Source organism: Rhinolophus sinicus, linkage group LG12 (assembly GCF_036562045.2).
Source record: "Rhinolophus sinicus isolate RSC01 linkage group LG12, ASM3656204v1, whole genome shotgun sequence".
Lineage (NCBI taxonomy): Eukaryota > Metazoa > Chordata > Mammalia > Chiroptera > Rhinolophidae > Rhinolophus > Rhinolophus sinicus.
The window spans coordinates 20892475-20904494 of record NC_133761.1 but is presented as its reverse complement, the minus strand read 5'-3'; the positions used below and the strand labels follow the sequence as shown (position 1 = coordinate 20904494).

At 35.8% G+C, this 12020-nt stretch overlaps 1 protein-coding gene and 1 pseudogene across 6 annotated transcripts in view; one reads left to right on the top strand and one right to left on the bottom strand.

Annotated features, from left to right (window-relative positions):
• Nucleotides 1-12020, bottom strand: part of CSMD3 (CUB and Sushi multiple domains 3) — a 1090811-nt gene that overhangs the window by 27640 nt on the left and 1051151 nt on the right. The window lies entirely within an intron of this gene.
• Nucleotides 4142-9655, top strand: LOC109454553 (TATA box-binding protein-associated factor RNA polymerase I subunit D; annotated as a pseudogene).

Genomic DNA, 12020 nt, shown 5'->3' with positions numbered 1-12020 from the left:
TGATAGCATTATTTGTCTTGAAATTTATGTTAAGGATTAAATAAAATAGGATATATAATCCACTCCACAACAGGATGACACATTAAGTTTTAAATAAGTTCTAGCTATAAATATTAAATCAGAAACATAAGTAAAAATCAGTGTCTGAAGGGTTTCAAATGGCAGGCTACGGCATTTGAGATCTTTTTAAAATAGAAACAAAGGTGCTAAAGCTTTCAGAGCAAGTAAAATTTGTGTAGAAAATAATTGGAAAATGAACTAGTCACTGTATGGAGAAACTATTAAACAAAAAGAATGATAAACAGTAATTATGAGGCTGGTGCTGCCATTTTAGATTTGAGTGGATAAAAGTTGAACAAACTTGTGGAAGTAGACTGGGGAAAAATGTGGTTTACTCAAAACATATTACAAGGAAAAAACATCAGGATTTATTAAATGATTAGAGGTGGAGGACAAGATCAGGGGTATTTAGGATATGCCACTTCAGCCTTCCCAAACAATTGGAGTCTGAGACTGCTTCATTGTTGCCTTAGTGCTTATCACAGAGACCCTGTTTTCTGCTTTCCCTCTTAGTTCCTACTCACACCTGCTAAAGCAACATGAGGCTAAGCCTACTGTAACTTAATCTAATACAAGGTTCAATTTAAAAACTAGCTATATTCCACCATTTATCATATTCTCATCATTTCTCAGTACTATGCTACACCAGAAACGTTCAATTCCAATAGTAATTCTCTTACAACAACCTCTATCCTTCCAGTTATCTTGCATTGTATCTTCCATAACATCTTAACCTCTAGGAGACCTCTTATCTGCTTAGTGCCCTATTTTTGTCCAGGGCTACTATATTGTTCAACCCCAGGGAGCACTTTTCACGCTGTATGCAATATAAATGTTGTCCAAATTGTGCTCAGAGCATGCCATTCACATGCTCCCTGAGGTTATGCAATCTGGTACTTCAGATTTTGTCTTTCCCGTATTGCCTCGATTGTGTGACTGATTAAGCAGATTTTGTAATTCTGTCCGTCAGTCAAAGAGTTTTACAAAATCTATTACTTCTATCAATCTAAAAATCCTACTTTAGGCTAGATCTCAGTGAATGATGCCAATTTTCATCCATAGATCTTCCCTCATTTCATCTATCCCCAAATACTGACAATTTTACCTCCTAAATCTTGCTCAAACTATCCCTTTCTCTCTCTCTCCTCACTTATATATCCTGTTTTAGTCCTCAACATTTTTTCTACAAGCTTTGGTTCTCAAACTGTGTCTGATACAATAATCACCAGGAGGACTTAACACAACACAGAGAGCTGAGCCCCCATCTAGAGTTTCTGACTCTGTAGATTTGGGGAGACCCAAGAACTTGCATTTTCAAAAAGTCCCCAGGTAATACTGCTACTGCTGGTCAGGGACCACACTTTGAGAACTATTGTCATATGTCTATTACAATAATCGTCTAACTTGTCTCCATTTTTCCAATCTTGAACCCATCAAATGTATTTTCCACACTAAACTTCAGAGTGATCTATTCAACCTGAAAGTTTGACCATATCATTATCCTTCTTAAAACCTTTATAGGCTTATCACCCAAAGGATAAAGTTACGTCATATTAACTTGGCAGATAAAAACTTCCATGACCTGACCACTGACCATATCTCTAGCATCATCATTAGCCACTTACTTTTAGTCAAATTGTGTCCATATAATATTGAATTTTTGTAGTCCTCTGAATGCATGCATATTTCCATTCTATTCTTCCTATATGGAATGCCTTTCCCAACTTTCTTTACTTAGTCTTATCCAAAAGATTTAGCTGAGACAATATTTCTAGAAAGCTATCCCAGCAGCAATCCATTAGGAAAACTGTCCTTTCTCTGTGCTTCCTTAACACCTTTCAATGGTATCAATGTTATCACTTATCCTATGAAGTCATCTATTCCATCTGACCCACATACCAAAATGTTAGCTTCTCTAGGCCAGGGACTATGTGTTGCTCAACCCTATGAACCAAGAGCTTACAAAAGAATCATGACTTATTTTCCACTCAGTTGTAGGAGTTGGTGGTGCCTGGGAGGTTGCTGGATGCAGACCTCTGAGGCCTGGGCTACAGGCCTCGAATATGCTGCTGAGCCCCATACTGAGTCTCTCTTTGTTGGTGCCAGCTGTTTGCTAACCTGGATGGAAATGTGGTTAAAGCAAAGAACAAGTAATGGATAAAACAGTTTTGAGAGGGACTTGGGGAATGCATGTCAGGGTTTCTCTTGACTATGTAATAGCATCTGATTCAACTATGGAAATTGAAAATCAAAGGAGCCTCCATCGGTGAACAACACTGCCTCTGTGGAACTTGTATTTTTCTTGAAAGATTATTTGTGATAACCCTTCCTTTGGTAGAAGCTTATTTAAAACTCAATGTGGAGTAATGTCATAAAAATGGCAGCGTGAGGTGAGCCTCTTGAAATCTCCCCTGGAATTTACAAAAAAATGAACAACTATAACTACACAAAGGACTCCCTGTGCAGCAGACAGGCAAGACTAAAAGGCACACAACAGAAATAACCTAATGGTGGGCAAATTGCATGAGCAGGGGAGGAGGGAAAGGAGAAGTACAGAGACAGGGCCACATGGGCGCAGGACCCAGACTTAGCTCAGTGCTCTGAGCTCCCTGCATCCCAGAACTACTGCAGCTATGGGAGAGAGAAGAAGTTGGACTGCTAGGGCTCCGTTTATGGCCCACAGGATTGAGGGGACAGCATGTAACACGGCTGAACCCAACGCTTACAGCAGAGACCTTGGAGCAAAGACTTAGGGAAGAAGGCTGAAAATGGTAGTTTAAGGCCTCACTGCCATAGAAAACGGAAGCCTTAGGCACTGAGACTAGCCACCCCCTCTTTATCCTCCCAGAGCTTGTCCCGCCCCTACCTGCCCAGTGCTAGAAGAAGAACAGTAGCAGTGTCAGATCAAAAGAACAGAATATTTGCAGTTCTGAGAACTGTGGTCCGCAGACACAGATTTGCAGCCCAACAAGTTCCGGCAAAGGGGAGGGAGCTGGGGAAGCAGGACTGGCTGTGATGGTGGTTGCCACCATTACTCTGGGCCAACCCTCACAACCACCCCACCCCTGTCCCTACCTATCTGGGCCGATTGCTGCAGCAGTGAACAGAAATGCTGAAACGCTCGGGCTCTGAATCTGGTGCAGGAAGAGCTTTGGAACTTCAAAAGCTCTCCACATCCCCACATGGACATGGCACCCTATGACCCAGGCAAACTGTTCACAGAGAGAAGTTTGCCTTCCAGGGAATTCCTCCATTGTGTGAGAAGTTGGAATAATGTAGAGAAAACATAACACTACCGTGTGAGAAAGAAAAAAAGGCTGCAGTCAGAGAGAAAATACAACATTCTACCAACACGTACTGGAAAACAAAGAATGGCCTCTTCCTATAAACCTGTTGCAGAACCCACTCCTGTAGATGTCTAGGAAGAGAAATAATAAATCAGGAATTGCCATGAATAACCAAGGCAACAAGACAGCTCAGAAACAAAGTGAAAAGTCTCCAAAAAAAGGAACTTAAAAATATGGAAATATGTGACTTAATGACAGAGAATTCAAGATTGTAGATCTTTAAAAACTCAATGAGATGCAAGAAAACACAGATGGGCAGTTTAATGAACTCAGAAACACAATCAAAGAACAGCACGAACATTTTACCAAAGAGATTGAAATTTTAAAAAAGAACCAAATAGAATTTCTGGATACTAAGTACTCAATAGAAGAAATGAAAAATGAAATAGCCAGATTAGGCAGTAAAGTTGACCAGATGGAGAAAAGAATCAGTGACATCGAAGACAGAAACCTGGAAATTACACAGATAGAAGAAGAGACTTGAGACTAAAAGAAATGAAAGAACTCTATAAGAAATTTCTTACTCCATCACAAAGAGCAATATAAGAATAACGGGCATACCTGAAGGAGAAGAAAAGGAGAAGGGAACAGAGAGTATATTCAAACAAATAGTCAATGAGAACTTCCCAAACTTGTGGAAAGAACTGGATCCTTGAATCCAAGAAGCAAATAGAACTACCTCAACCACAACAGGCTTTCTCCAAAGCACATTGTATTGAAGCTGTCAAAAATCAATGACAAAGAAAGAATCCCCAAGACAGCCAAGGGAAAGAAGACGGTAACCTACAAAGGAAAGCCCATTAGAATATTATCAGATTTTTCAGCAGAAACTCTACAAACCAGGAGGGAGTGGAACCAAATATTCAAACTATTGAAAGAGAGAAATTATGAGCCAAGAATAATATACCCAGCAAAGATACCCTTTAGATATGAAAGAGGAGTAAAGACCTTTCCAGACATACAGAAGCTGAGGAAATTTTCTAATACACGACCTGCACTACAAGAAATATAAAGGAAGCTATTCAACCACCATCAACAAGCACAATTTGTGGCAACCAAAACATAACAAGGGGGAGACTAAAGGCCTGAACTGGAATATGGGAATGGAGAAAGTAAGCATGCTGAAGAAAATGGAATATTCTAAACATCAAACTTTCTTTTACATTAACTTAATGGTAACCACTCAAAAAAAAAGAAAAATCCAGAACTGAAATATATACTGCAATAAAAGAAGAAACAGAGGGAAAAATAATAGAATATCACCACACAGAAATAATAGACAACAAAAAGGCAAAGAAACAATAGAGACACAGTCTTACCAGAAAACCAAAGATAGAATAATAGGAAATCCTCACATATCAATAATAACCCTAACTGTAAATGAACTGAACTCACCATTTAAAAGGCACAGAGTAGCAGATTGGATCAAAAAACTAAACCCAACCATATGCTGTCTCCCAGAGACACATCTCAGCTACAAGGACAAGCATAGACTCAAAGTGAAAGGGTGGAAATTGACACTCCAAGCAAATGGTATCCAGAGAAAATCAGGTGTAGCCCTACTGATATCAGATGAAACTGACTTCAGGGTGAAAAAAGATAAAAAGAGACAAAGATGGACATTCCATAATGGTAAAGGGGACATTACAACAAGAAGACATAGTAGTCATCAATATTTATGCCCCCATTCAGGGAGCACCAAAATATACCAAGCAACTACTAACAGAACTAAAGAGAGAAATTGACCACAACACAATTATACTAGGGGATGTAAATACATCATTGATTCCTATGGATAGATCATCGAAACAGAAAATAAATAAAATACTAGTAGACCTAAATGACGCATTACATGAAATGAACATAATTGATATTTATAGAGCACTTCATCCTAAAACATTAGGCTATGCATTTTTTTCTATTGTACATGGAACATTCTCAAGGATAGACCATATATTGGGACATAAAACTAGCCTCAGCAAATTTTAGAAGATTGAAATCATACCAAGCATATTCTCTGATCACAAGGCTTGAAATTGGATATCAACTGCAAAAAAGAAATCGGGAAAAACCACAAATGCATGCAGATTAAACAACATACTTTTAGAGAATGAACGGGTCAAAGAAGAAATTAGAGGAGACATCAAAGGTACATAGAAATAAATGAGAATGAAAATATATCCTACCAAAATTTTGGGGATGCAGCGAAAGCAGTCTTAAGAGGAAAATTTATATCATTACAGGCCTATCTCAAGAAACAAGAAAAATCCCAAATAAGCAAACTCACGTTACACCTTAAAGAACTAGAAAAAGAAGAACAAATAAAACCCAAGGTCAGCAGAAGAAAGGAAATAATAAAAATCAGAGCAGAATTAAATGAAATAAAGAACAAAAAGACAACAGAAAAAATTAATATGACAAAGAGTGGGTTCTTTGAAAAGATTAACAAAATTGGCAAACCCTTGACTAGACTCACTAACATAAAAGAGAAAAGACACTAATACACAAAATCAGAAGTGAAAAAGGGGAAGTCATCACAGATGCCACAGAAATACAAAGGATCATCCAAACATACTATGAAGGACTATATGCCACCAAATTCAATAACCTAGAGAAATGGACAAGTTCTCAGAAACAGATAGCCTTCCTAGGCTGAACCATGAAGCACTGGAAAATTTATCTAGAAAGATGACCAGTAATGAAATTGAATCAGTCATCAAAAACCTTCCCAAATGCAAAAGTCTGGGACCAGATGGCTTCACCAGTGAATTCTACCAAACCTTCAAAGAGGATCTAATACCAACCCTGATCAAACTCTTCCAAAAAATTGAAAAAAAGACTGTACTCCCTAACTCATTTTATGAGGCTAACATTACCCTGATACCAAAATCTGGTAAGGATAACACAAAAAAAGAAAACTACAGACCAATATCTCTGATGAATACAGATGCAAAAATCTGAAAAAATTCGAGCAAATTGAATGCAGCAATACATTAAAAAGGTTATTCATCACGACCAAGTGGGGTTTATCCCAGGGGCACAAAGATGGTTCAACATACGCAAATCCATCAAGGTGATACAACACATAAACAAAATAAAAGACAAAAATCATATGATTGCATCAATTGATACAGAAAAAGCATTTGACAAGATACAACATCCATTAATGATTAAAACACTTAACAAAATAGGTATAGAAGAAAAACACCTTAACATAATTAAGGCTATATATGACAAATCCTCAGCTAATCTCATAATTAATGGTGAAAAACTGAAGCCCTTTGCTCTATGTTCAGGAACACGACAAGGCTGTCACCTATCACCTCTGCTTTTCAACATAGTGTTGGAAGTACTCACCAGAGCAATCAGGCAAGAGAAAAAAAATAAAAGGCATCCAAATTGGGAATGAAGAAGGTAAATTGTCACTCTTTGCACATGCCATGATGCTATACAGAGAAAATCCTAAAGACTCTGCCAAAAAGCTATTAGAAACAATCAATGAATACAGTAAAGTTGCCGGCTACAAAATCAACATACAAAAGTCCATTGCATTCCTATATACTAACAATGCAATCTCAGAAAAAGAAATAAAAACAAACAAACAAACACAAAACAATTAATTTTGCAATTGCAGCAAAAAGAATAAAATACCTAGGAATAAACTTAACCAAGGATGTGAAAGACCTATATGCTATAAGGCATTTCTAAAAGAAAACTATAAGACATTTCTAAAAGAAATTGAAGAAGACACAAACAAATGAAAAGACATCCCGTGCTCATGGATTGGAAGAATCAACATAGTTAAAATGGCCATATTACCCAACGCAATATACAGATTTAATGTGATCCCCATCAAAATTTCAATGGCATTTTTTAAAGAAATAGAACAAAAATCATCGGATTTGTTTGGAACCACTAAAGACCCCGAATAGCCAAAGCAATCTTAAGAAAAGAACAATGCTTGAGGTATCACACTCCCTGACTTTAGTTTGTACTATAGGGCAACAATAATCAAAACAGCATGGTATTGGCAGAAAAACAGACATGTATACCAATGGAATATAACTGAGAACCCAGAAATAAAACCACATAAATATGGACAGATAATTTTTGACAAAGAAGCAAAAAAACACACAATGGAGAAAAGACAGCCTGTTCAATAAATGGTGCTGGAAGAATTGGAAAGCCACGTGAAAAGAATGAAACTGGACTGCTATCTGTCAACATGTACCAAAATTAATTCAAAATGGATCAAAGACCTAAGCATAAGACCTGACACAATAAACTGCATAGAAGAAAACATAGGTACTAAATTTATGGATCTTGTGTTCAAAGAGCATTTTATGAATTTGACTCCAAAGGCAACGGAAGTAAAAGCTAAAATAAATGAATGGGACTATATCAAACTTAAAAGCTTCTGCATTGCAAATGAAACCATTGACAAAATAAAGAAGGAACCAACTGAATGGGAGCAGATTTTTGCAAACAGTGCCTCCGATAAGGGGCTAATATCCAAAATATACAAGGAACTTGTGAAAGTCAATAACAGAAAAACAAACAACCCAATTGAAAAATGGGCAGAGGACCTGAAGAGACATTTCTCCAAAGAGGATATACAAATGGCAAATAGACATATAAAAAAATGCTCAATGCCACTAATCATCAGAGAAATGCAAATCAAAATCACAATGAGCTATCACCTCACCCCAGTTAGAATGGCTATCATCAACAAGACAAATAGTAACAAGTGTTGGAGAAGCTGTGGAGAAAAAGGAACCCTCATACACTGTTGGTGGGAATGCAGACTGGCGCAGCCGCTATGGAAGGCAGTGTGGAGATTCCTCAAAAAATTACGAATAGAATTACCATATGACCCAGCAATCCCTCTCATGGATATCTACCCACAAAATCTGAAAACATTTATACATAAAGACAAGTGTCCTCCAATATTCATTGCAGCTTTATTTACGGTGGCCAAGACATGGAAACAACCAAAATGTCCTTCGATAGATGAATGGATAAATAAATTTTGGTATACATACACAATGGAATACTATTCGGGGGCAAGAAAAGATGAAAAAGGACCATTTGTGACAACATGGATGGATCTTGAGATTATAATGCTAAGCAAAATAAGTCAGACTGAAAAAGTAGAGAACCATATGATTCCACTGATATGTGGTATATAAACTAAAAACAACAAAACAACAAGACAAACAAATGAGAAACAAAAATTCATAGACACAAACAATAGTTTAGTGGTTATCAGAGGGTAAGGGGGGAGGCGGGTGGTAGATGAGGGTAAAGGGAATCAAATACATGGTGATGGCAGGAGAACTGACTCTGGGTGGTGAACACACAATGTGATTTATAGATGATGTAATACAGAATTGTACACCTGAAATCTTTGTAACTTTACTAACAATTGTACCCCAATAAACTTCAATTAAAAAAAAAAAAACAATGTGTTCCTTACTCACATAAACAGAGGCAAAGAAACACTATTAGAAACTATTAGAAACACTATTATTCATTCACTTGAAAGTGTTTAAGCAAGAGAGTTATCCAGTGATTCATGTTTTGAACAAAGACCATTGACTTTTTTTTTTTTTAATTTATTGGGGTGACTTTAAAATCTATTTTTGAAATACTTTGTTAAAAAGAAATGTAAAAAGGGGAAATATAAGCCTGTAGGAAGAACAATAAGAAGGTCAAAAGGAAGGAGAAACACTAGAAGGTCACAAGTAACTAAATAATTTAAAGATAAAGGACCTGGGTTCCCATTTTTAGAATCAGAGAATGAAAGAAAATTATTACCTTTGGAGAAAAACTTTAACTTTTGAGTAAGCAGTGGCAAGAGGATTTTTTAACTGCCTTGAAAAACTGAAGTGAGAATACCACCTGAAGGAATCCTTGAAACAGATGAATATTGGTGATTTAGAAAAAAGAAGACCTTGATAGTCATAGATATAAATATTTGGTTGACAATGAATCTATCTCTCCTATTGTAGTCAGCAGGAGAGAATGAGTTTGCAACAAATCTTGAACATGACAATGAATGTGATATCAAATTGGTGGAGAATAATTATTTCATAATAAGTTCTGAATTACCAAAGAAGGTAAATATATATTTAGACCAAGAACATAGTGAAGGAGCTGCTATGTTTAAAAAGAGAGTAGCAAAGTCAAAAAATATTGGACAGAAGACAGAGTACGATCTGAAAGAGATACAGGAATATGGGGTATAAAACATATATATAAAACAAAGGTTTTATCTTGAGAACATAAAGTCTGGACTTAAAGGACCCTAATGCAAATTTGAAGAAATAGGGTCGCAGTGATTACAGTTGAGGAATTTTTGAAGTATGTCCACATTCAAGTGGAGATCAAAGAAGCCCCACTAAAAGAATTGTGGATTGACTGACCTGACAAATGTGGTTGCGCAAAAACTATTTTTGAAAGAAATTGAGACTCAAACTCAGGAACTAAGGCAATGGAAGAAATCACTTTAATAACGGGAAATTCCTTAAATAAAAATTCATTAACTTTAAAATAATTGTGCCTATGTTATACATAATAAAAAAAGAACCCTTTATACTTTTTGCAGAAAGTCAGCATGTATGTTTGGCTCCAAATTTCTCTAATGTATTCTGTGGAGGGAATAAAAATAAAATTTACCAGTTAACCAAAAAAAAAACCCAAACAAAAAACAGTGTCTTGAAAATATTGGATCAACTGAAGGAATGGGGACTAATAATTTAATATAAAATTATTTGATTACTTTAAGGTATTTAATATGTCTATTATTTAAGGTGCCGTAATATCCCCTGTGTACTTTAATTAACATAAAGTTAATAATTATTTGTTCCTTGAAGGGTATATTTGGGTTATTTCATCAGATCTTTATATTAGTAAGATATGAGAGGAATACTCCTCTAAGTTACCAAAAGTAGCAACTGGCAGGAGCTGAGACTCAGAAATCCTGCGCCAGCCCAAGTCCCACCCAGCCAGAGAGAAGACAGGTCAGGTCTGGCAGCTCCAGAGCAGCTGAGGGTCATGTGGGGTGGGGTGGCGGATGGAGGGTGGCGGGGGCATGTCTACAGCCTGCCTTGGCTTCTCAAAGCACTTTGTCCAAGAAACAGCATTCATGCCGCACTTGGCTGCTTAAAATAAAGACAGTGTTCCAAAAAAAAAAAGATATGAGGAACACGTTGGAAAATATTTTTCTTTTTCTTTTTTTGCTCTTAAGAGTTTATTTCCTCATTCCTGTGAACGTTTCTAAAGTTACCATAAGTACTGCATTAGATATTAACCAGATACTATAGAACTACAATATTTTAAGATGTTTTCTATATCACTAACACACTTCAAGATTTTTGTCAAATTAAGAAATATTTATACCAGATATCTAATATAGGTAGTTATACAAATTTAATAACTAGTTTTTTATTCATAATCTTTTGCATTAAAGTCACCAAAATATTTTCCAAATAGTAGTGCATTAATTAACAATTTTGTCAGTGGTAAATCCACTGAATAGAATATTTTACCTAGCTACCATCCTTTTCTGACTTGCCACGCCAGGTCCTCTGACTGAATAACTTCTAATACACACTCTGTAATTTGATTATTTGTAGAAAAATAAGTAACATCATAAATATTTCCATTATCCAATTCAAACAATATTGGAAAAAATAATTTATGTAAATTTTCCCACCAACATTTACTAATAGAAAGTGCTCATTGTATAAGCAATTATATACAATGTGAAAGTAAATATTGAAAATTATTTTATGACAGGATTTTAAAATCATCCATATCACGTTTTAATTATGCCAATGTTTAAATAACAATTATTTTAGATTGGCCCAAATTAACATGTTGTGTGCAAATGCAGTATAAAATATAAAGATATGTTTAAAAAATATGACTTCACTTCTTAAACGTCTTATTCCCTCTTTTCAATGTTATATAAGAGTACCTAAGTCATGAAATTTAGAGAGCTAATTGTAGGATTAATTGAAATGTTGCACAAATTTAGAACTTTCTAAATAAGATCTACCTAACCCTTTTATGCTATTTCATAGTAAATCACTTTTACTTTGCTAGAATTTTCATCACTGTATTTATATGTCTGATTTTTAATATCACGTTTTGTTTAACTGGAGCATGCAATACAGTTACTAACAACTTTCAAAATGTATTTATAATTAGGACTTCAAAAATTTATATGCTTTCTCTGTAAGATATTTTAAACAACTAATTTATGTTTATATTATGTTGTATTAAACATTTTACCCCAAAAATGGGTAATAAGAGTTATACATAAATTAAGGTCAATAAAATTGAAGTAGAAAGCCAAAATCATAAAAATAAAGGGATAACACATGCACTTAAGATAAGATGCAAAGGGTTTTCACCTAGCATTGATGTAGGAATATTTTTCCTGTGATTCCCCAAATGATGTAGATGATTTTGAATCGCCGGCAGCTTCTGGGTGTAGGCCGGAATCATGTATCGTGAGACAGAAGAATGGAAACATGGACCCAGGAGTGGCAAAGAGTTTCAAAAAGAGGATAGTTTATTGAGAGCAAAGAGTCAGAGCTCCTAAAG